Raw genomic sequence first — 26,599 nt, 5'->3', positions numbered from 1 at the left:
AAATGAAAGATTTTCTCATGCCCTTGTGGTCACCAATTGTAAAAATTAAAATCTCAATAATAAAAAAATATGTTTTAAGGGATTTATTAAATGATCACTAGAAATCAAGGAATAAAGAGGACACAAAATAAAAACCATGTGCCCATGGCTGGTTAGCCATTTTCAAAATCCCCACTCACCTCCATGACTGCTGATTCTACATCAAGTAGGAGGAGTCTCAAATCCCACTCCATTTATCCTCTGTCTACAGGAAGTAAGTAATGACAGGAAGTCAGTCAACTCTCGGGATATGTAGTTCTTGTTTAGGGTAATAGATTTTCAATTATACAAGGGTAAATTTTGGGGTTGAGACTGAATATATTATTTAGTGGTCATCAGGGATTTAAATTCTAAATCCCAATGAAATACTCAAGTCAGAATGAAATTTTATGGTGATTTATTTACAATAGAAGGAAGAAATTAAGAAGGAAGAGAAAGAGGGAAAGGGGTAAAGATCTACTCTGGCTGGGCCTGAGCCAGGGGGAGTTCAGAGGCTTCTCAGACAAGGGGCCTTCCCAGAAGATTAAATCTAGCTCAGCTTCCAGCTAGGAAGCCTCCTCCAAGATGAGTGGCCTCCTTGGAGGCTGGAACCTTTAGAAGGGTCAAGGGAAAGGAAAGTCAACCTTAACACTCATCATGTATCTCCTAAGAGAAGCTGTCTCAGGACCCATGTGTCAGAGGTCCTCCAAGTCAATTTTTTCCACACAACTCTGCAAAGGCCACAAAAGCCCCTCTCACAGGAAGTGGCATGAAATATAAAGGCAGTTCTTTACATCACTTCCTGTGTCTCACATGTACCAATGGTGACTTAAGCTTGGCTTAGGACAGCCCAGGGGGTCAGTCAGTTGTTTTGTGGAAGTGAGAAATTGGGAATGGTTTGCAGAAGAGCTGCAGTAGTGGGGACTGCTGACCTAGTCATTCAAACAAGAACATTCCTTTTGGAATGTGACCAGGAGAGACAGTTGGTAAAAAGATCTGACCAACTGAAGTCGGGGGTCTCTTTGCTTTGGAGACAGAAAGGAGAGGAGTCTCTTTGGGCTTTTGAGACAGAAAGGAGTCTGAGGTCTCTTGGCTTCTGAGACAGAAGGAAAGAAGTACAAAGTCCAGCTCTCTCTGATTTCTCTGCTGTGATATAGTGACTGAACTTCCAGATCTATCAACCCATTTTCCCAAACTGAACTATATTCTGCCATCCTCCAACCTAAGACTTATTTTAGGATTAGGGAAACTCCAAGCCCTCTTTCCTTCCATTTCCTTATCTTTCACTTCTTCCCCAATAAACCCTTAATTAATCTTAGAGAAGAGAAAGAGTATTTTATTTGAGACATCATAAAACTCACCCTAAGTTGATTTAGAAAGGCCAAGAGAAGAAGCAATTGGAAAGGGAGGGAAGAAGGGAGGAGAAAGGGAAGAAAGGGAGGGAAACGAAAGAGGGTAAATTAGTTATCATTTATCATTCAAATAATCCCTTATTACAGTTTCTGATTTGTCATTTGCTAGCAATGCCAGTCATAGGCCTTCCTCCCCCACACCCAATCCTTAAGTGGGGGTGTATACATTCCTGGTTGCTAGAATTCTAAAGACTAAGCAGGGTAAAGTAAAACTAAAATTCACACTACTCCTGCTTTTTAAAATTCAGATGATGCACAATTGATTCTGCCCCATTTCCTTACCTTTACTCTGTGTGTGTCTCCCTGCTTCAAATATTCTTTTTGGAAACAACATTTAATAGGATTCTGATTTTTAATTCATTCTGCTATTTGCTTCCATTTTATAGATGAGTTCATTCCATTCATATTCACAGTTATGACTACTGTATATTCTACTCAATCCTATTTTTCCTCTTTGATTCTCCTCTCTCTTGCGCTTTTAACTCTCTCCTCACAAGTGTTTTGCTTCTAACTACCACCAGCACCACCACCAAATCCATCTCCCTTTTCATTGTCTCCCTCTTTTTAATTCCCCTCCTGCTTCCCAAAAGGGAAAGATTGATTTATGTACCCAAATAAGTATGCATGTTATTCTCTTTCTGAACCAATTCTGTTGAGAGTAAGGTTTAACTATTGCATCTCATCCACCCCTTCAATGTAATGGCTTTTTTGCACCTCTTCAAGTGAGATAAATTTCCCCACTCTACCTCTTCCTTTCCTGTTCTTAGTACAATTCTCTTTTTCACCCCTTGATTTTTTCATAACATGTCATTGTGGTCAACATACTCACATAGCATCTGTCAATGTTAAACTAACTGCCCTAATAATGACAAAATTCTTAAGAATTACAAATATCATTTTCCCATAGAGCAATATAAATAGTTTGATTTTATTTAATTCCTTAAGGTTTTTCTTCCTGTTTAGTTTTTTATGCTTCTCTTGATGCTTTTATTTTATTTCTTGCTGTCTCATGAAATCATTAACTTCTATTTGCCCTGTTTTAGTCCTTAAAGACTCTCTTTAAAAAAAAAACCAGTTCAGTCTTCCCCTTCTCATTGTTTTATGAGGTAATACTGCTTGAGTGAAATAAAAATGTGTGTATTTCTCTCTTTTAAATCCATGCCTAGAGAAAATAAACAAACATGAATAAGGAAATTTTACAAATAAAATTATAAAGGTCTTGAATAACACATTAAACAAAATTAAAAAAAGGAAAATATTTGCATCAAATTTATTTAATAAAATCTGATATTCAATACATAGAAAACTAATATTTTTACAAAAAACTAATAGATTTTCTCCAATAGAGAAGTGAGGAAAAGGCAGTGAATTAAAAGATTTGATAAATGATAATTTTGGTTATTTTTTTCTAGAAAATTCTTATTCATATCCTTTGATGATTTATCAATTGGGTATTAGTTCTTCTTATTAAAATTTTGACTGTTTTCCATATACTTGAAAAATGAGGTCTTTATCAGAAAAACTTGCTATAAATCCACTCCCTCTAGTTTTCTGCTTTATATCTATCTTCAGCTGTACTGATTTTATATATGCAAAATCTTTAATATTACATCATCAAATCATCTCTCTCTTGTTTGGACATAAATTCTTCCCTTTTCCATAGATTTGAGAGGTGAAAAGTTTGATGCTGCTTATATCATCCTTTATGAATAAATGTTGTACTGATTTTCACCATATCTTAATGCAATGTGAGATATTCTGTGTCTAATTGCTGCCAATTGCTCTCCAGTATTACTTCTGGTCCAAAGGGAGTAGTGACACTAAGGAATAGTACTGATTGAAATCTAAAGGGAAGAGGGGCACTTTCTAGGTAAGAACCAGAGAATAGACCAGGAAAGCCCCTCACAAGAAGACATTACCCTGAAAGCACCAAAAATTCCACACTTCCAGACCTAGCTTTAAATATAAGCAGCATAAAAAGGTAAAATCTTCATATAGTGGCTCCTCACTCTCAAGTAATCAGAAACCAACTTTAACATAAAGTTCAAAATCAATAATTAGGCTGGAAAAATGAGGAAATGATAGAAAAAGAACTTGACTATAAAAAAGCTACAGAGATTATAGAGATAAGTATGCAGAATATAAATCAGGACATAAACTGAGAAGACAATAATGCAAAAACAGGTACAACCAAAGCCTAAAAGGAAAAATTGCTAACTAGATACAGCCCCAATAAGAATTTCTAAAAGTCTTAAAGAGATAAGAACTATGGAGAAAAGTGGGGGGAAATGTGAGTGATAAAAGAAAATTATTAAAAACTTACTAAAAGAAGCCAAAAATTCTTAGAAAAAATAGGACCTTAAAAAAATAGAATTGGCCTAATGGTAAAAGAGTCATAAAATTTTACTGAAAGAAAAGGGCTTTATAAAAAAAGCAGGATAGGTCAAATGGAAAAGAAAGTACAACTATTTTCTGAAGAACTACTAAAAAAAGAAGAAATAGCCAAATGAAAGAAAAAGAAGAAAATATTTCTTTACAAATAATTCTAAGATAAGTAGTATCATTCCAACCAGTGGGGTTTGACCAAAGATACGATGAAACCATAGTAAGGTAATACAGCAAAGCTTTAATGGAGGAAGGAAGGTGGGGATGAAGGGAAGAAGCAGCAAGGGGGAGCCCAATGCCAGTAGAACTGGCTGAGAAGTCCCCTGTGTTAGAGGTGTGTGGAGGGAAGAGGCAATAAGGGGCAGCCCAAAGCCAAGAGAATTGGCTGGGGAGTCTCATTTCAGGGGAATGTAGGAGAGGAGCAACAAGGGGTGACCGATGCCAGTAAATGGCTACAGGTCAGAGGAATGGAGAATCTTGATGTTCTGCTAGGTGTTGCTGGGGATTTTTGTCATAAAGTCTGTCAAGTAGAAGCTAAAGACTCCATGAAAAATGAAGAAACAATGAAACAAAATAAAAAGGAAGAAAAAATAGAAGAAAATATGAAATGCCTCATCAGAAAAACAATTGACCTAGAAAATAGATTGAAGAGAAATAATTTAAGAATTATTAGACTACCTTGAAAACTACAATTTAAAAGATGCTTAACATTATATTTAAAGAAATTGTAAGGAAAATTATTTTATTATCTTAGATCCAGAGAGTAAAATAGACATTGAAAGAATATATGGTTATTGCCAAAATTCTTCCCTTATCTATTTTTTCAAATTCCTTGAATGTTTGGTAGAATTTAATTGTAAATCCATCTGAGATTTTTTTCTTAGGAATTTTATTTATGACTTGTTCAGTTCTCTTTTTAATCTAAGATGGGGTAAAATAGTCTATCACCTCTTCTATTAAGTATATAAAATAATTAGCAAAATATTAAGATGTACAATGAAATATGATGGGCAGTGATTAGGATAAAAATGACCACCAACTCCAAATTACAATTACAAATCTGGGGTCAGAAAATATGAGTGAAAAAGGTAGTTGCTTATTCCTTCCATGAAAGGGGAACTTCAATGGGCTAAAGAAGTATGAATTGACTGGGCACAAAGACATATATATATATATATATATATATATATATATATATATATATATATATATATATATATATATATATATATATATACAGAGAGAGAGAGAGAGAGAGAGAGAGAGAGAGAGAGTCTTAAAGTCAACAAAAGGTCTTTGAAATTTAAAAACAGACTAGTCATCCCTTTATCAATTGGTGTTATAAACTGGTGCTTTTACCTTGAGGATATTAGGGATATAGGCAGAATGTTTTACTTTGAGAAATACACACATTTTTATTTCGCTCAAGCAGTGAAATAAAACAATGAGAAGGGGAAGATTGAACTATTTTTTTTAAAGCTTGACAGCAATCCAATGATAAAACTTGTCAGCACTTTATGCCACAAATGGAAAGTGGACAACTAAATAAAACTGGAAACTCTTTTGTTATAAAGTTTTTAAAACTAGTAAAAAGAGTATTTTCACACATTTGATAGTCTAACACATACAACAGTCTAGGGAAGTGATGGTGAATATTTTAGAGACTAAGTGCCCAAACTGCAACTCTCACACCACATGTGAGCCCACCACCTTACCCCATACAGGGAAGGAAGCACTCCCATTGAGCTGCTAGACAGAGGGGCTTATCATTTGAGAAATGTCCTCAGTTGCATGTGGAGAGGGGTGAAAGGAGCAGCCCCCTCCAGCACACTCTGGCACATGAGCCATAGATTTAAGAGCCTAGTGGGTGCTTGTAGAAAAAGTAGAAATATCTTTAAAATGCAGACAGAAAAATCAGTTGAATTAGTCAATATGTACACAGAGGAGAACCACACCAGAGGAAATACTATTGTGGTAACATTGATGGATAGAATCACAAACTATTTACAGAAAATTTCTATTCAAAAGGAGAGGAAAACTCACTGAAAAAAAAAAAGTTCCTAAATAATCCTATAAAATCATTATGAAATCATCTATATAGACAAGTTAGTTATCCTGGATGAAGAATTTGGGAGGGAAAAGACAAGCTTTCACATACAATATGTCATTATATGCTACTACATTTACATTTATATTTACATTTAGAAATGACCACATTTACCTATCAAAATCATTCAATAGTTCTTACAAAATCTAGCAAATACCCTTTTTTGCTCGGCTTAATTGTCACATAAATCTAAAATAAGGCCTTCTAAGAATTAAATTAATATTCCTACCCAGTTATTAATTTTTATAAAGTTTATTAGAAAGGGTAGATAAGACTAAAGTTAAATCTCACTGCCTTACTCTAAGATCTCAAGCCACGTGTCCTAGCCTCCATTTATCTTTCTCTCCCCTCACCTGTCTTTCCAGCCCTGTGTCCTCCAAGAAGGCAAAAGTCCCAAAAAACACTCAAATATGTTAAGGGTAAAATTAGGGTTGTTGACTGAATATATCATTTTAGTGATCACCTGGGATTAAAATTCAATCCCAATAAAATACTCGTCAGTTTGGGATTTTTATAGTGGTTTAATTATAATAGAAGGAAGAAAGTAAGAAGAAGAGGGAAAAGGGTATAAGATTGTCTCTGGTCTAGCCTAAGCCAAGGGAAGTTCAGAGGCCTTGGCCTTCTCAGAAGATTAAATCTAGATAGGCTTCCAGCCAGGAGGTCTCCTCCAAGATGAGGGGCCTCTTCAGAGGATAGTGCTTTTTAGGAGGTCAAGGAAAGTAGGAATCAGCCTAACCACTCACCAAGGTTGCTCAAGAATGATGCCTCACCTAACCATGCTACAGAACCAAACACTGCAAGCACACCAAAATGTTGCCCAGGGCTCCCAACACCACCCAGCAAGGCCAATGCCACGGAGAGAGCCCAACCTCAGCAGATAGTGATAGGGAGAGGAAGTAATGCAAAATAAATAGGCAGTTCTTTCCATCACTTCCTGTGTCTCACATGTACCAATGGAAGCTTAAGCTTGGCTTAGGACAGCCTAGGGGGTCTGTCAGTTGTTTCGGATTTGCCACTTGCTAGCACATGCTGGTCATAGACAATCCTCCCCACAGTTAATCCTTAAGTGGGGATGTATACATTCCTGGTTGCTAGAATTTTAAGGACTAAGCAGGGTGGAGTAAATCTAAAATTCACAAATACAACTTGTACTCAGAAGCTTAATTTAAAGAAAAATTAAAAAGAATAAGTATTAATTTTGTTTCCCTCATTTTTTCCTATGGGGTTGATTTTTCCAGAAAATGAAAGGATTGAGAAAAAAGTTAACTCTGCTGCTCAGATATTTACAAAACACAATTTCCCAACTATCACTCCCCAAAGAGCTGTCCATCTGCATGAAAGTGAATAGCATTGTTTTCTGCATTTTTCCTACAATTGTGATATTAAATTGGGGCAAACATTGGAGCTACAAATTTTCTTCTCATCTAACTTCAAGCTGTGTTCCTAATTATTTGTCCTTGGAAAGGCTGTTGGAATTCAAGTTTATAAGTCTAAATAGGCAAAAATTCCAAATTGATAGGTATTAATAGATATAATTAAATCTAAAAGAAAGATTCAGAACCTGTCAGTGTTATTCCAGAAGATGTTTACTACTGAATGTATGTATTTTATTGGTTGAGTAAGATATTTTGGGTTGTGCCTATAAGGAGCTTTTTATTAGGGATCTCTAGATCTGAAGGATAACCTAGAGACAAAAATATATATAGATATAAATAGAGATATAGATATATGTGTATATATAAATATATAAGATGAATATACATTCCTACATAAACCTGAATTAATTTCTCAATGATTCCCATACTCCCACTTCTTCATACCCTCTACATCCCAGTGATTCAGAACCCCTAGCTGTTAAAAACCCTGCTGTTCAAACCTCATTTTCCAACTCCCACCACCAACTAACCTAATTTCCAACATTGTCTCACCTTATTTCCTCCCTCTAAGTCCCTCCTCTGAAGTAAATCACACCTTGCACTGTGCTCTCTAGATAACGAACTAGTTTCTATATTAAAACTTTTCTTTTCCTGTTCCCTACAACTTCTTTCACTCTATGATAATGGGCTTATTATCACAGATGCCATATCTTACTTAATCACCCTTTAAAGCATTGGTTCTTCTTTCTGCTTTGACTTACTGGTCATCATGAGAGTGGTGCTGGAATGACTCTTAGTTCCCATATCTACTTCCAGTCTTCTTTATATTTAATCCAAGAAGAAATAGAGGTCACTAGAGTTCCTAAAGTAGAGGAATGTCATGATCAGACTTTAGAAAATCTGGGGGTAAAAATCACTAAAACTTTCAGTTTCTTTATCTGCAAAAATTGGAGGAGATTGAACTGGATGATCTTGAAGATTTGCTTTTTTTTGTTTTATAGGATTTTATTATAGTGAAGTTCCAATATAGTTATTTCTGCTTCAACTCCAACATTTGCCAACTGTGTGAAGATAAGTCAGTTATTCTGTCTAATATCATTTTGATTTTTTGATAAAAAGTACTTGTTAACCTTAAAGGAACTGATATTTCATCAGTGTGAATAAACATTGCAGGATTCCAGAGTCATTCCCATATCATGGTTAAATACTAGACAAGGATTTTTGTAGAAGATTTTGAGTATGATGAAAATCATGATATTTGCATACTCTGGTAAGAGGAGATGAAACAATGCAGTGGAAAGTACATTGGATTTGGAATCAGAGGGAATCAAATTTGGAGTCAGTTCACATATTTGTTTGATCATGAATAAATATTTGATCTCTTTGAGTCTCATCTCTAATATATGTACCTTTTTTCCCAATCACACAATCATAACTTTACTTGTTATTTACTTGCTATTAATATCAGCTTTTTGACTGGTCTCTGCCTAAAGACATTTCTCAAACCCATTCATCTTCCACCCAGTTGCCTTCACTAGGAATACAAAATTCTACTCCACAGAATTCTATTTTATATAAGAAAAGTGTTGAACTTCTATCTACTTCTCTAAATGTGTTCAACTACTTTTAATTTTCTTGAATTTTTTTTTCTTGATGACTTCAGGAAAATTTTGCAACTGTCCACAATAAACTTAAATAGAATGGTCTCATTGATCAATTGTTCCCTTATTCTTTTCAGCATAATAGTTAGTTTGTGGCTCTCATGTACCTTTGATCTCTTGTGTTCATGTAATAACACCATTTACAACATCAGGTTTTCTGTATTCAGATGTCTGTTAGATGCTTTTAAGAAAATAGAGATAAGGGGGCAGCTGGGTGGCTCCGTGGATTGAGAGCCAGACCTAGAGACCAGTGGTCCTAGGTTCAAATCTGGCCTCAGACACTTCCCAGCTGTGTGACCCTGGGCAAGTCACTTAACCCCCATTGGCTACCCCTTACCACTCTTCTGCCTCAGAGCCAATACACAGTATTGACTCCAAGACAGAAGGTGAGGGTTAAAAAGAAAAAGAAAAGAAAAAGAAAATAGAGATGAGCTTACTTTTTAAAGCTTTTGACATGGTGTCATGTGTATTGGTGGGATTGAGAGAGGGGTCCTTCCTAATACTAGGAAATGGGAAACCAGCTGTTGTAGGGGCTAGTTAGAGGGTAGCACTTCCTCTTTATCTACCAGAGCCTAATGGAGTCTGGACCTGACCCAGAGTGAGTCAAACCCCCCCCCCAACTCTGCTTCTAGATGACTTTGAATCTTCCCTCCTTATTACAAATTTCAGAGACAAGTCTTGATATACTAATTGACTATTTCTATGTCAAAGAGATAAAAGGTGGAAAGGGCAGGACAGAGGGATTGGGTAGATGCAACCCCTATATTCTCTATATCTATATTTGATGGGAGATCCAATGTCTTTTCAAGAATAAAATGATGGTATAAGATGATCTTCAAAAGAAAGCAGTAACACTTCTTCAGCACAAGTCAGGTAGGAAAAGGTATGTGGAAAACCCAATTCTGCTCTCTAGCTCTGGACAGAGTCTCTGGTGAGAGAGAGTCAGAAGAGAAATGAGGAGGGAAGTCAGAGTGCCCAGATCCCCTTCTGGCCAACAGTTTTCTCTTTGAATCTTCTTTAGAATTCCTTGGAATTCTTCCCCTGCTGGCTCATGACGGTTCCATCTGCTTCTCCTGGGTCCATTTTCATTACCTTTCATATTTTCTTTGCTTTTTGTCATTCTTCCTTGATTACACATAGAATAGCATGTAGTAGATACAATCAGCTGCTTTGTTACCTTTAAAACCAGGCATTTGTACATATTAAACTTTTAATTAATTAAAATTCTATGCCAAGCTAAGAATACAAGAATCAGAGAAAACAAAAAAGCTGCTGTGCTATTAAGATAATGAAGGCAAAGAAGGCAATAGATGAGAAGAAGAAGAAAAAAGCATAGTGGTAATAAAAAGCTTGGAGGAGCAAAGGTTAGGGTTAGAAGAAAACAGCATAAAAGAAGATTAGAGAAAAGAAAACTCTGGCAGAAAAGAAGTCTGCCACAGAAAAGAAACCACCTGCTCAGAAGAAACCTTCAGCTGAGAAGAAACCAGCATAAACTCAGCTTGCCAGTTTATCCACTGGGCCACAAATGCATTGTGTTAATAATGGTAAATTTCTAATGAATAAATATTCTAAGTGGCTTTGTTGGAAAAAAAAACTGAAAAAAAGCCAGACATTTCTGTATCAGAACATTCTACATGTTTTATAGATAGAACAAGAGCAAGAAGAAATGCAACATTAATGTATAAGAGTTATGTACAATAATCTTTTTCAATAGCTTTTATAGTATTAGAATTAATTTTCCTTTAAATGTTTTACAGAATTCACTTATTCTTAGGAAATTCATTTATTCAGTGTTCAATTACTTCATCTAAAAGTGAGTTATTTGTGTTCTGTTTAATTTTCTTTTAATTGAGGAAACTTGTTAATATTTATCTATTTCACGGGAATGATGGGATTTGCTGGCATATAGTTATGATTGCTAATGATTTATTTCATTTAATTTTCTTTGGTAATTTATTCATCCTTTTAATTTTTGATGCTAGTATTTTTTATTTCCTAAATCAAAATAATCAATGATTTATCCATTATTGGGTTTTTCATTTAACCAGTTCCTACTTTTATTATTTGTTGAATGATTATTTTACATCTAATTTTATTAATTTCTCCTTTGATTTTCAGAATTTCTATTTTGGTGTTTAGGAATTTTTCTGGTTTTTTAAATTACACGACCAATTCTTTTTTATTGTTATAAATGTTTGGAGATAAAAATTTCCCCCTACATATTTCTTTAGTTCCATTCAACAAATTTTAGCATATTGTCTCTTTAATGACATCATTGATTATTTCTGATTTGTTCTTTGGCCCACTCATTCTTCAGCATTAGATTACTTAGTTTCCAATTAATTTTAATCTATGCTTCCAAGTCAGATGTAATTTTTATTGCATGATGATCTGAAAATGGTCCCTTTAATAATTCTGCTTTTTTTGCATTTGTGAATTTTTATGCCCTATGGTTAATTTCATGGAGATGCTTTGTAAAGCTGAGAAAAGATGTCTTTTCTATTCCCATTTAACATTCTGTAATGGTCTATCATGTCTAAGTTTTCTAAAATTCTATTTATTCCCTTAACTTCTTTTTATTTATTTTATGGTTAGGTTTATTTAGTCTTGAATAGGGAATCTTGGGTTCTCCCACTAGCATAGCTTTACTATCAATTTGGTCCTGTAACTCATTTAATCTTGGAGTGTTTTAAGTGATGCCTATGTTTAGTATTGCTAAATTACTTCATATTTGTGGTTCCTTTTACCAAATGTAATTTCTCTGATTATCTCATTTATCTATTTTAGTTTCTGCTTTGTCTGAGTTCATGATCACTTCCTTTGCATTTTTTTTACCACAGTTGAAGCATAATAGATTCTACTCTTACCCCTTATTTTAATATTGTGTGTCTTTCTGTTTCAGTTATATTTCTTGTAAATAACATGGTATTGGATTCTGGTTTCTAATCCGTTGTATCATTTTTATTTTATGGGTGGGTTGATGCCATTTACATTCACAATTATGATTACTAACTCTGCTTTTTCCTCCATACTTTGTTTTCTATTTTATTCTTCTCTTTCTTTTTACTCTGTCCATATCAAAATATTGTTTTGCTTCTATCCATTGCATCCCTTAATCCATCCTCCCTTTAACTACTCTTCCCTTCTCTTTTCCCTTTCCTCTCCTATTTCCTTTATGGGTAAGAGAGTATGTATATACAACTGAGTATGCATATATATTCTTCCCCTTTTTTATATAAATGTTGCTAACTATTCCCTCCCCCTCTTCAACCCTTTTACTGTAAGAGCTATTTTTAATGATTTTCATAAGAAATAATTTTTTTTTTCCATTCTTTCTTTCTGTCCCTTTTCTAAGGGCATTCCTCTTTCGCACAATTCCATTGTTTTTTGAGATTATCCCAATACAATTGACTCATACTTGAACCTTCTAACCTCCTTCTATTTGCCCTAAAAGTAACAGAATTCTTATAAGTTACATGTATCATCTTCTTATATACTCTTTTAAAGACTCCAAACATTAAATCCTTTATGATTTCTCTTTCACCTTTTAAGTCTTCTGATTGAATGTCATATTTTCTATTCAGCATTGGTCTTTCCATCAAGGAGGTTTAAAAGTACTCCATTTCATTAAATGGCTACTTTGTCACCTTAAAGATTATATATCCTCAGTTTTGCCAGTAGATTATTATTGGTTATAATACTAGCTTCTTTGCCTTATTAACTGGTCATTTATGTGTGATCCTGATTTGGCTTCCTGATATTTGAATTATTTCCTTCTCACTGCTTATAATATCTTCTACTTGACTTGGAACTCTGGAATTTAGCTATTTATGGAATTCTAATTTAGAATATTAATTCCTGGGAGTTTTCATGTGGAGATTTCAGGACTGATGGTAGATTCTCCCTATTTCTATTTTAACCCTCTGGTTCTGAAATATAAGGGACTTTTTATCTTAAAATTTCTTGAAATGTGATGTCTAAGTTCTTTTTAATAAAAATCATGACTTTAAATTAGTCCAATAAAATTTTTAATCCTTACCTTTCATGTTAAAATTAACACTGTAAATGGGTTCCAAGACAGAAGAATGGTAAAGACGAGGTAATGGGGAAGTGTCTGAGGCCATGTATGAACCCAGGACCTCCCATCTCTAGGCCTGACTCTCAATCCACTGAGCTACCTGGCTATCCCCAATAGTTCTTCAATTAGCTCTGCTGAATTTTTCCCAATTCAACTTTTTCCCAATGAAATATTTCACATCTACTTTTTTATTGTGTTGATTTTATCTTGATGTCTTGTGGAGTCTTTAGCTCCTCTTGATCAATTCTTATTTCCAAGGAACTATTTTCATCAATAAACTCTTTTTCACTTTGGTACAGTCTAAGCTTTAAGGAGCTACCATCATCAATGAATTTCTACACTTCATTTTCCATTTGGCCAATTCTACTTTTTTAAAGAGTTCTTTTCTTTAATTTTTTTTGTTACTTTTACTAATCTGTTCATTTTCTTTTCATAATTTTCTTGCATCATTTTTATTTTCTTAATTATTGTATCTTCCACTCTTATCTTTTTCTTTAGCTTTTCTAGGAATTCCTTTTGGGTTTGTGACAAATATGTATTTTTGGTGAGTTTGCTTGTAGCTATTTTGGCATAATTTTCTTCTGAGTTTACATCTTGATCTTTTCTGTCACTATAGTAACTTTTTGTGATCAGGTTCTTTTTTTTTTGGTGTTTACTCATTTTTCCAGTCTATTTCTTGACTTTAAAAAGTTGGACTTGGTTCCTGGGGTAGGGGAGAGGTACTTTCACAATTTTCAGACTTTTTAAGTGTTGCTTTTTCAGAGCTAATTCTGGGAGTCTTTAAGTTCTCATTGCTGATAAGGGAATGTGATTTAGGGAGAAGTAAAGTCACTGCTCTTCTAGTCTGGCCTCTGACCTTTACCGAGCTCTAGTTCCCCTGGAACCACAAAATCTGGTGCTCCTCTTGGTCTCTGTTCTCCTGCAGCTGCAAACATTACTGTTCTCTAAGCCAGAATTGAATATGAACAATGAAGCAGGTTCCCAATGCCAGTTCAGGTTCCTGTATAGTTTTTTACTAACTAGTTACCCAAACTCCTTATCATCTCTAATTTCCAGCTTTCTTCCCTAGAGACATTAGGGAATTTCCTTTTGGAAGATATCAGGAATTATGTCTTGGTTGAATTAGGTATTGATCCCATCTAAAAGACCTTTTCATAATTATTGTGAGTTGTGTGGCTGTATATACATACACACATTGTGTATGTGTGTGTATGTTTAAGTATTTATGTGTGTATATGTAATTAATATGTACATATACATACTATATATACATGCATTTGTGTATGTACAGATAGAATTAAATTTCTACCTATGGATATTTCTAGATGGCTATTGTTATATAATATTTCAAGAAATTGTCTTTGTAGTTCCTTTGTCCATGTATAAGGTTTCACTTAAATATACTATTACTAAAAATACTAAAAGATTCTTTACTGATTAAACTTTACTTTTGTAATTCAAAGGGTCTGTGCAACAATTAAGTTTAAACAGATCTTGTAATAATTTCATTTTAAGTTGAATTTAAAAGGCAGCTCAAAACCTTCCAAATATTATTTATTTCCCCCTCTGTACAACATTTCTCATACTCCCTTTCTTCTCACTCATATAACAGTCATTTCAGGGTAGTCTTTTGTCAGATCTCCATTAGACTAATAACATTTTCTCTTCTCTCTCCGCCATTTATAAACTCTAAGGAATTTTTCTGATGAACTTGGAAGATGCAAGTTCAATTAATTACTCTTCCACTTACTAATTGACCTTTTTCAAATCACTTAAGTGTTTTGAGTTTGTTTCTTCATGACAAAATTTAATTAGATGACCTCTAAGTCTTTTCCAGTTCTAGTTATATGATCCTGTGATCCTATGTGAAGGGTTCAGCCCAACCTAGATTCATCTCTTTTAGATTCTCATAGATCTTACTGTCTGTACCATTCATTTCACAATTAATCATGTCCTTTCTTGTGGCCTCTTTCTTCTATTACTGTTTTGGACAATAATAGAAGACAATTTGTCTTATGCAAATATCCTGTTTCATTTCTCTTTTCTAGTGTTTTATTTTTGGCTCCTCAAACTAGGTTATAAACACTTAGAAGGCAAGGGTCTAATGGAAATCTGAGAAAAGCCTAAACTGTGATGATTGTCATATGAGTGAAAAGAAAGGGAATGTAAGAAATGGTGTATGTGCAGGAGGTAGAATCAGTAGGTAGTAGGTATCACATGATGCTTTGTAGGAAATCAATAAATTAACTTTAAACATAAAATTCATGTCCATTTTTATGATTTCTTTGTTAAATGACTCAGTTCCTTTTGATTTTTACTATATGTCCTATTATCAAGAATTTTGATAAATTTAGTTCTGATTTTCTAGCATTCTTTCATTAAATATCCCTTAATTTGGTTTTCCTTAAACTTAGCTTTCAGTATTTTGTTTGCTTATTTGTTTTTTGTCATGTAAATACTCTTGCTGACCATAACTCCTTGAATATAATTTGATGATAAATTGACATCTTAAGCTACTTGACCTTCACTTACTATCTCCTAGTAAAGAGACAGAATGGTGTAGTCACTGCACCATAGTCACTAAGCTGTATTGAACAGATGGCTAACCTTGGAGACAGGAAGACCTGGGTTCATTTTCTGATGCCTAGTCTATGCAAGGAATTTCTTATATTTAAGTAAATAATATGTCCATAGTAGATGTTTGAGCAGAGGTCGCATGTCAGTGTATTCTGAATAAAGAGTTCTCTAAGTATGAACCTTGAAAACTGTTAATGGAACAGAATATTATTAACTTTAAAAACAGAACTAGTTTGTTTTAGCCTTCCTGTCTAATTGTAACCATGATAGATCTCAGAAACATTTCATATGAAACATTAGTATTTTCTTTTTATGTTCATTTTAATTATATATTACATATAATTGTGTTCTTTTAATCAAAATGGTCTTCACTCTCATCCCCCCTCCTTTTTAGCCCTGATCCTCTGAAGGCCTTATTCTACCCTGCCTTCCTTCTTTCCATAGGGTCCTCTGGAATGCCAGTTGTCCCTCAATAAACATTCTTTCACCATAGCACACTTCCTCTCACATTCTATCCACTCACCAGTATTAAGGAAAAATATGTTTTCCTTCTTTATAAATACCTTCTCCCCACACATATATTCCAATATTGAATGAATGTGTGAAATGGATGAAGTTCAGTCAAGAAGTACTAAGGAAAAGTTGTAAAACAGACATGAATAGGACAAAGAGTATCAACAAAAACAAAGGAGAAAGTATTCAAGGAAAATAATTCAATTCATAATGTCAAATATTTTAGAAGGGTCAATGAGGATGAGCACAAAAAAACCCCATTGGGTTTGGCAATTAAGAGATTCTTAGAAAGTTTGGAGGAGAGAAGTTTGAGTTGAAAAATAAGATTTGAAGCAAAATTGCAGAGCATTTAGCTGAGAATGAGTTAGAAGCACTGAAAACAAAAAGATTTTCAGTGACTTTAGTCTAGATGGAGAAGAGAAATAAAGGATTATAGTTAGTTAAGATGAAGTGCCCTTTTATAAGGATAAGTTAAACATGGGCATCTGGTAAGTAGGTAGTGGAGATATTGAATATTAGAAGTTAGAAGGAGAGAGAAAGCAATATGCTAGAAAAGATGAGATGGGAGGAAGGACATGTCTAAGACTTTGGCCTTACTAAGAAGAAAGACCATATTTTTACCAGATTGGATTAAAGAAGGTGATAGTGGGGAGGATGTCAAAGGCATAGGAGATGATAAAAGAGAAGGAGTTTATTTTGGAAAGTGTCAGTTTTGGAGGAGTATAAATTGAGTTACCCAAGTGAGAGTGTGGGGATAGGGAGTGTCATGAGTGGTCTGAGAAGAGGCATAGTCATTGGCATGAATGAGGTAAATTATTGATTAGTGAATAATATAAAGGTTGCTTTGGTTCAGTGGGCTCAGTTTCTTCATATTTAAAACAAAGAGATTGAAGTAGATAGTCACTGAAGTTCTTTCTAGCTCCAGGTCTAGGACACTCTGATCTTGGGAAAATGAGACATAAAGTTGTACTGGGGTGAGGGAAGTATGAAAAGGCTCCATCCTGTTAAGAGAGTTTTAAAAATTAATTTCTCCTTTTTTTATATTTAAGAGGGAAAGAAGCAATAACATTTTTGAGGAAGAGACCCCCTGCTGTACAGGTTGGCAGTTGGTGACAGTTAGAAGGGTGTGGCTGAGTGTGGTTTTTCGTAAATTGCATACTGTTGGAAAGGGCTTTTGTCTCTGGTTCTCTTGGGGAGAGGGTGTGTTGCTAGCATGCTCTCTGATTGAAGACAGAGAAACAGAATAAGGCCTTAATAGCCTTATTGATCATTGAAAACTTGGGTAGACAGGTAGATAGTGGTAATATTATCAGATAGAGAGAGTAGTGAGAATGTGCAAGGGCTTTGGCTCAGCAGAAGATACTGCCCTCTGGGCAGACTGATATAGGGTTTTCTAGAAAATTTTAGTTAGGATATAATTGGGTATCTTGGGTATAGCTATAATCTATTATAAGATTACTTTAACTTTCCTCCTTCCTATTTCCTATCTGTATTTCCTAATAATAAACTAAATGTTTTGCATTTAATAAACTGTGCACTGGCTTTTGATCAAACTCCTCCCCCCCCAAATTTTGACCCCTCACAATCATAATTTCTGACATATGTATATCTATGTGTATACAAACATTTATTCATACACTATATCACTTATATTTAATATTTTTAAAATTCAATTTTATTTTAGTTCAGTTCAATATTATCTTCCTCTGACATCCCTATCACTAAGAAAGTAAAAATAACAAAAGTTGTTACAAATAATTATATTCAAGTAAGCAAAATAAATCTTCAAATTAGCCATATATATATCTACATACCTTCCTTTCTATCTGGAAGAGCATCTAGTAGCACAGTGGCTAGATCACTGGGCTAGGAATTAGGAATTCTCCCCTTCATGAGTTCAAGACATTTACTAGCTGTGTGATCCTGGGCAAGCCACTTACTCCTATTTGCCTCGGTTCCTCATCTGTAAAATAAGCTGGAGAAGGAAATAATAAACCACTCCAATATCTTTGCCAAGAAAATTCCAAAATGGAGTCACAGTCAGACATGATTGAAATGTTTGTACAACAGCAAAATCTTTTCTATCATCTATCTATCCATGCTTCTGTACTCTGATTCCATCACTTCTCAATGTTTCATCTGAAACTGATTGAATCTATTATGATGATGAGTCCCTAATTATTCCAAAGTTGTTTGTCTTGATGGCATTGTTATTGTATAAATTGTTCTCATAATTTTGCTCACTTCACTTTGAATCAATGTATTTAATTCATCCCAAGTTTTTATAAAATGACCTCTGTCATTATTTTAAAAAATATATCATTTAATCATACCCATACCAGTTACTTGTTCATTCCCCAGATTACGGGCAACACCTGAGTTTCTAATACTTTGTCTGCATGAAGAAAATTGCTATAAAGTGTTGTGATATTTTATTTTGATTCTTTTTTTCTTAAATCTCTTCAGGGTATCGTTTTATCCCTGGGTCAAAGGAATATGCAGAGGTTAACTTTTGAGACACAATTTCAAATTGATTTCCAGAACTGCTAGACAAGCTCACAGCTCCAATAACAATATATTAATGTATCTGTTTTGCCACAACCCCTACAATATTTTTCATTTTCCATTTTGGTAAAATTGGCAATCTAATGTATATAAGGTAGTAACTTGTAAATGCCTTAATTTGAATATCTCTAAATATTAGTGGTTTAGAACAATTGTTCATGTGGTTAATATTGGATTTCTCCTCAGAAAACTAATTGTAACCTTTGACCTTTTAACAATTTAAGAATGGCTCATTCTTACAAATTTAAATCTGTCTTAATACACACAGAAATAGATGCATCATGTCTCTATATAATTAAATATATGCTTTGTGTGTATATATGTGTATATATAATATTTCCATACATGTTACAAAGTAGTGGAAACAAGTGCTGTCCATCAACTGGGAAATGACCGAACAAGTTACTTATGTATGTGATTGAGTTAGTCAATAAGGAAATGAACCTTTTATTGGAGAAACTTGCTGCAAAGAATTTATTTCCACAGTTCTCTAATTTTCTTCTAATTTAGATGAACTCACTTAGATTTGCTTTAAATACATGGTGTGATATGTTGTTCTCTTCCTAGTCTCTGCCAGCTTCCTTTCTGTTTTCTCAACAACTTTTGTCAAATGATGACTTCAAGTCCCGATACATGGAATCTTTGGATTAATCAAACACTAAGCTACTATGCATATTTGCTTTTGAATATGGGATATATATGAGATGATAGGACTTAAAGATAACAGAGACCATTTAAAAATTAGGTTAGGTTTCAAATCAACATGTATTCATGTTCTAACTCAAACTAAACCACAATTGGGAAATATTTAATAGACATTAACTATCTTTTTCAATTCAACATTTCCACATTTTCATTTGTAAACCCCCAAAATTTAGACTATAGAGAATTATTTTAATATTACATATTCTTTTTAAAAGCTGGTATTATATTCTTATACACTTATAACCTTCACTCATTTCTCATTTATATTAAATGGCAAACATTAAACCAATCAAGCTGGGTACCCTTATCTTTTTGATACCCACCTTCAACTGACTCAAAAAAGTATTTTAGACATGTTCCACATTTAACTTTTTAACCATTGTTCAAATTTTAAATCTTAGTGAGGACAAGTTTTCTCACTTAAATAAAATTCTTCTGGAATCTTAAAATCTGTAAAGCAATTTTTACATTTTTACATTTACTTTACAAGTACATTCCAGAATCATACATGCTTTTCCAAGATCGCATATAACAAACCCAAAATTAAGTTTCCAATCGTGGGAGCAAAATGCCCCTTTTGTCATTTTCCATTTCTCCTCTCTGGGGCCAGCAGAGTCTCTATTTATATATTTTATAACTCCTTAACTCACTCTTTACTCCTCCCAACATTCCTATATATCCCTCGGTATACAGAAATCTATATAGGCAGAAGACTTATAACACTTGTAACACATTAGAGTTTTTCACAAGTTAACACAGAACATGGATTCTCAAAGATGGAAAGCCATGTCCTTCGACCCACATACAATTCTGAGTTTACTTATTTCCAATCTCCACTGAGTTACAGGAGGGAGAGAGAGGCTTTTTGGTTTTCTCTCCTACACAAATAGTCATTTGTTGTTACAACTGAAAATCATTCCTTTCTTTTTCCTTTATTCTTTGTCAGTTCTTCCTATTTTTCAAGCTTGTTCCACAGTGGACTTTTCCTCAGGACTTTTGGCATGCCTTCAGGCTTGCGCTTTTTGGCTACTCCTGACTTAACTTTCCTGTCACCTAAGCAGCTTTCCAGCACAGGAGTTCTGGTCCCACCTCCTCCTCCTCGGTTTGAGATAATCTCCTCTTCCGCCCAAAGGCAGATGGTGTATATCGGGAGCTTTGTGGAACCCTCCTCCACGGTCACCCATTAGTTAATTCAATTACTTCTCAGATTTTGAGCACAACCTTATGTGACTTGACGTCACTGAGTAGCCCCTCTTCCTAGGTCGGTACTCATCTGCTCCCTTTTTGGATCTCTCCCTGGAACCTCCTGGGTAGGAGGGTCTCACCCACTTCCGCCTTTGAGCAGCCATGAAAACTTGATGGGACGTTCTTGCTGGTCGTTGGGGGTCCTGGATTCCGGATGAGACCCCATAAACTTCATGAGACGATATTATTTAAAGATAACAGAAGCCATTTGCGTGAACAGAGGTAAGGTTTAATCTTTCTCATGAGAAGGGCTTGCCCACCACATTTTATAGATACCCTGTGGTCTTGGGCCAAACTTACAATCTCCTCCAGGGGTCCAGTTCCACAGCCAAGTCCTAGTGTCTGTCTTCTAGTCTCTCCTCCAGTGTCTTCCCTCCAGCTCCAAGTGACTGATCCTTTACTCCAAGTTTGGGTTGACTCACTCTTCTCTTCAGTCTTTGTCTCCTCTATTTAAAGACCTTTTTCTTTTGTGTCACCTCCCCTAAATTTCACATCTACCAATTACAGAAGACACTCCTCTCCGGGACTGCCTACTCTTTCACACGTGGATCACAGACCTCCCATTCAATGCATGAAATGGGTATTTATACCTTTTTGTGGTTAGTTATACCTTTTGTAGTCAGTTAACATCTTTTTTTGTTCACCTTTTGTAGATAGTTAACACATTTTTGTACTTAAAAATGGGTAGATCTACTTCAAATACTGAATTAACACTTTTTTTAGATTAAAATGGGTAGATCGACTTCAAATACTGAGTTACCACCTTCTGGGGATTAAAATCTAGAAATAGATTATGGATTATAAATCAATCTTCCCAATAAAGGAAGAGCTAAGTACCTTCATTGTTACAATCAGGAGTTTACAATTTAATCTTCACAATAAAGGAAGAGCTAAGTACCTTTATTGTTATAATCAGGAGATAGCTAAATCCAATCTTCACAGATTGCTGAGTTCTTTACAGGGCTGCTCATTCACCTTTGGTGTCTACCTGTCACCCAGTTCTCAACTGTGACTCCAAAAAGTTGTAACATATACAGTAGCAACACCTCAGTGCATTGTAGTCGATAAAAGATATGTTTAATATTTATTCTTTTCTACATTTAATGGGAAGTTCAAAGCAAGAAAACCAAATAACACTGATAATATTTTAAATTTTGAATAGTATGTTACATCTATTATATCACATCTTCACAACAATCCTGTGTGAGAGATGGTATTTGTATTTTAGTTTATAGGTGAAGAAATTGACTTTGGGAGAGAAGTGGCATCCAGAATTATATAGCAAAGAAGTATCTGAGATAGGATTGGAACTACACACTATCTACCATACTATGTAGCAACATCTTGTTTATGTCCTACCTAACCACGCCTAACTTTCCTAAACTTATACTAAGGTATCTAATTTTTATTTTTTTGTTTATTATTTATTTGTTTATTATTATTGAGATTTTAGTTCAAAAAGGGATGCATTAAAGCCCTCAAATATAATTTCCTATCTATATCTCTATAACATTTAGTTTTTCCTTTAAATATATTAATTTGTTGCATTTTTGTTAAGTATTGATAATAATCCACTGTCTGTGGCATCTTTTTTTTAAAAAATTAGTTTATTACATTAAAGTTCCCATGTATTTCCCTCCTTCCCCCCAAGCTAGTGTTTATGGCATATTTACATATATTATTATCATAGATTCAGAAAAAGCCTTTAACAAAATGCAATCTTCATTTATGCTAAAAACTTTGAAAAATATAATCAAAGAAGAACATCTTTTTTAATATCATATATAGCAACTCTCTCAAACTCAAAGTAATCATTGTATACAATAGGGATATACTAGTAACTTTTTCAATAAGTATCAAAATAAGGTAAGGATGCCCACCCTCCCAGCTAAAAACATGTTTAAATGGTTATAGAACTATCCTTATCTATTGTTGACACAATTGTATTGTGATATTGAAATCACTTTTAAAGACTGATATATATTAATTTAAGGTCGCCAAGGATTTTACTTATGAAAATCCAAAGTGAAACACTCAAATCAGAATGGAGTTTTATGGTAGTTTAATATTACAACAGGAGTAAGAAAGGAGAGGGAGAGAAGGAAAGAAGGGGATAAGGAAAGAAGTGAACTCAATCTTCTGGCAGAGCCAGAGGGAGTTCAGGCCTTGGAAGGCCAAGGCAGGGAAGGGAATCAGTCCTTTCACTCACATGACCAATCTGAAGGAAAGCTGCCTGAGGGCCACCTCCCTGCTCGAGCTCCTAGAATGAACTGCGCTTAGCCCTGTCCATAGGAAGTGAGCAAACTCCAGAGGCTGTTCTCTACCTCACTTCCTACGCTTCACATGTGCCAATGGTGGCTCAAACGTGGCTTAGGACAGCTCAGGTGGCCAGTTAGTTATTTCTGATTTGTCATTGACTAGCACATGCCCATGTAGTGTGGGTGTGCACAATTTTGGGTGCTAGACCAAGCAAGATGGAGATTTAAAAATCACAGTATGTTGATTAATTTTCAGTGCTCACGGTTGTGCCGTGATATTACAAGATAAATGACAATATTGCAAAGTTAATTTTCATTTCAATTTTACACCAAGCAAATCATCAAAGGGATACTTTATAGAACTTAATTATAAAAAAATTCTTTTGGAAAAAGCAAAAGAACAATGATGTCAAACTAAAAAATGAAAGGATCCCTTGAAGGCTGTGTATAAATTTAAAATACCATAAATTGACATTATCCTGTATTGTATTTCATTATGTCAAATATTTCTCAGTTACATTTTAATCTGATTCAGGCCACAGAGTTTGACACCTCTGATCTAGAATATCAAGTGATACAATAAAAAGAGGTGGGATGAAGTGAGAATAGGACTTCTAGAAACCAAACTATATTTAATAACAGTAGTCATCAAAACTACCTAGAACTGAGAAAGATCAAGGGAACAAATCAGACCAAAAAAAGGATCATAAAAAACAAAACTCAAAAATCTAGCATTTGATGAACTGGAAAATATAAATTACTGAACAAGAACTTTATCTGCTCAAAAATAACTTGGCAGAAATTAGACCAACCATATTCTACAATATCATGCATTCTAAATGGATACATAACCTTAATAATAAATCACATATTTCTAAAAATAGAGGGAAAGAAAATTTTATACTTCTTGTAGACATGATTGCACATATGATTTGGAACTCAAAAAAATTTTTAATGACTATTAAAAATTTATTTTGTTATAAGTGGGGGAAATAAAATATTAAATATATATATAAATATTTCTTGAAGGGATTAGTAGGAGAGGTAAAATTAATCAAACAAGGGAGATATTACAAAAATAAAATAGATGATTATGATTACATATAACTGAAAATCTATGCATCCATCCAATATTAATTTAAAATAATTAAGAAGGAAAGTAGTAGATTTGAAATTAGCTTTGCCCCCTTTGACCCAGAGATTCCATTATTGGCCAGAAGCACTAAGGAAGTCATCAATATGAATAAAATCCATATATATCAAAATATTTAAAACTATATTTTTGTGATTGCAAAAAACTGGGAAAAATAGGTTTCCATTGACTCTGGGATAATGAAAGAAAATTTGTCACATTGATGCAATGGAATGGTATTGTAATGTGAGAAATTCTGAATATAGTGATCATAAAAAGCATGGAATAAAAAGAGCTATAAATGTGATTTTGTTTCAGACTGAAGCAGATCCAAGAAAACAATGACTACAACAATGTAAGTAAGTAGAAAATGACACACATACATAGAAATGTTGCAAAATATAGATAAAAAGCATGACTGGAAAGAAGAGATATGAGAGAAAACTCCCAAACAACCTCTTTTGAGGTGGGAAGGGATGATGTGGCATCCACTGACATTGCTATTTTATATTTAGTCATACTTTTTCAATGTTTTGATTAACTGTGCTGACACTTTCCTCTGAAAATAATTTGTTATAGAAGCTAGCCCTGTTTAAAATGAATGGAAAGATACTGAAGGAAATAATAATAATAATGTAAAAAAAACAGAAGGGATAAATGAAATTTTTAAATTTTTTTCCATACTGTTCTTATCTTTAAAATAATGATTAAGAACCAGTGCTCTATAACTAGTGTAATCAGACTCTGTCCCCTGTCCATCTTATCCTTACCCAAGCCTCTTCACAATCAACCCTCTAGACTATAACTTGTTCAATGATTACCCAATTTATGGGCAATCCTCATATTCCCATGTTCTATCACTTCAAAAGAACTAAAACATTTTCTGTCCATTCTTATTTATAGATTTTTTAAGGTTAATCCTTCTTCTACAAACACTCCAATTCTTCTGTCTCCTTTCTCTATTTTCCCTGTTATTTCTCTCACTCCATTCTGTTTTGGTTGCCCTGCCTCATTTCAATTCCATGCAACAAGATGTCACTCCTCTGTTAAGCATATCACTTCTACTTTTATCATTATGCTGCTAACTCAAACCTTGATTGACACTAACTCTCTCAGCCTTCTCTTCCCTTTGACCAGAGGATTGTGTAAAAAGAAATTCTTTATTCCTTTTTTTAAGTTAGTAGAGGACTTGGAGATTTTCTTACCATAGAGATGTGAAGGAATTAAGGAGCCCACAGAGATAGAAAGTAGAAACTGTAGAGACAGGAAGGAGGAACCACAAAGACAGGAAGTGAGGTAGAAAAGGGGCCAGCATCAGTTGATCAGGCTGGCAGTTGCTGGCAGTTGCAGAGAAGTTGACTGTTGGGAGTGTGTTAGGTTAGTGATTGGTGTTTAGTTGCTGGAATATAAAAGGCGAGTCTGAGTTTACTGAGGGCTTTTTGGCTTTAGCCTTTAGAGGGCTTTTTGGCTTTTGGATTTGGGGCTTTTGCTTTGGGTTGTTAGGGTTTTTTTCCTTTCTTGAACTTTTTTGTGAGGTAGTTTGGTCTTTGTTGACAGATCTAATTGGGGTTGTATTAAACACTGATTGGGTTGATTTTGATTGGGGTGGATTGGGTTAGAACTATGTGGTGTGATTGTTATTAGTGGTAGTTATAGGCAGTTATAGGTAGATATAGACAGTTTTAGGTAGTAATTATAGGTAGTTATAGGATAACTAGTGTAGACATTAGGAAATTTTCTTTCTCTACCTCTTTCCTATATTTCTCTTCTTTACTATATTCTTTTGCCATCTCTATTTTAATAAAACTAAATTGTTAATTGTTAAAAGTTGCTAGAAGTTTTCTTTTTCTGGCTTAAAAGGATAATATTAAGTTACAATTCTAGTATATTCTCTTTAAAACTTAAGTTATTAAGAGCTGTTCTCTTATTTTGACAAAACCCCTATTTTAACCCTTACAGTTGGAGGGTGGAGTACCAAAATCCTCCCAATGTTTTCCTTTATAAAGGAGAAGATACTGTTTTTTTCTTCTATTCATTCCACATTGCTTTAGTTTCAACTCCAGGGAACAAGATGCCTCCATGAAAGACACCCACCTAGAATCATCCCTCACCACTTTCATGCAGTTCCATTGGGGAAGAAACTATCTTTCTTTTGACTAATATTTAATACTTAGCATAGTCCCTGGAATATAATAGGCACTTAATAAATGTTTATTGCATCGAATTATATATTTCCCCTTGAGGGGATCATTTGTTCCTATGATTAATTCAGAGTGTAATTAAGATTTGTGTAAGCTATTCTGCCCAAACCCTCCTCCTTGTTTATATAGATGGGTATTACCAAGCCTGACTATGTGAGATAATTTTTCTCTAACTTCCTTTTCTCTTTTTCCCATTCGCAATTTATTTCTCTTCCTTTTTCTCTCAAGTCTTCTCATAAGGAGAGCATAAGACTCATAACAGAGTCATTTCCCAGCTTTATCTAATTAGATTCTTTTCATGTCCCATGGTGACAATAGGAGTCATTTATCATACAACATATAAGAATGTAAGCAGTTTCTGATTGT

Source organism: Monodelphis domestica, chromosome 6, assembly GCF_027887165.1.
Source record: "Monodelphis domestica isolate mMonDom1 chromosome 6, mMonDom1.pri, whole genome shotgun sequence".
In the NCBI taxonomy this organism is placed as follows: domain Eukaryota; kingdom Metazoa; phylum Chordata; class Mammalia; order Didelphimorphia; family Didelphidae; genus Monodelphis; species Monodelphis domestica.
Note: the sequence above shows the minus strand (reverse complement) of the source record.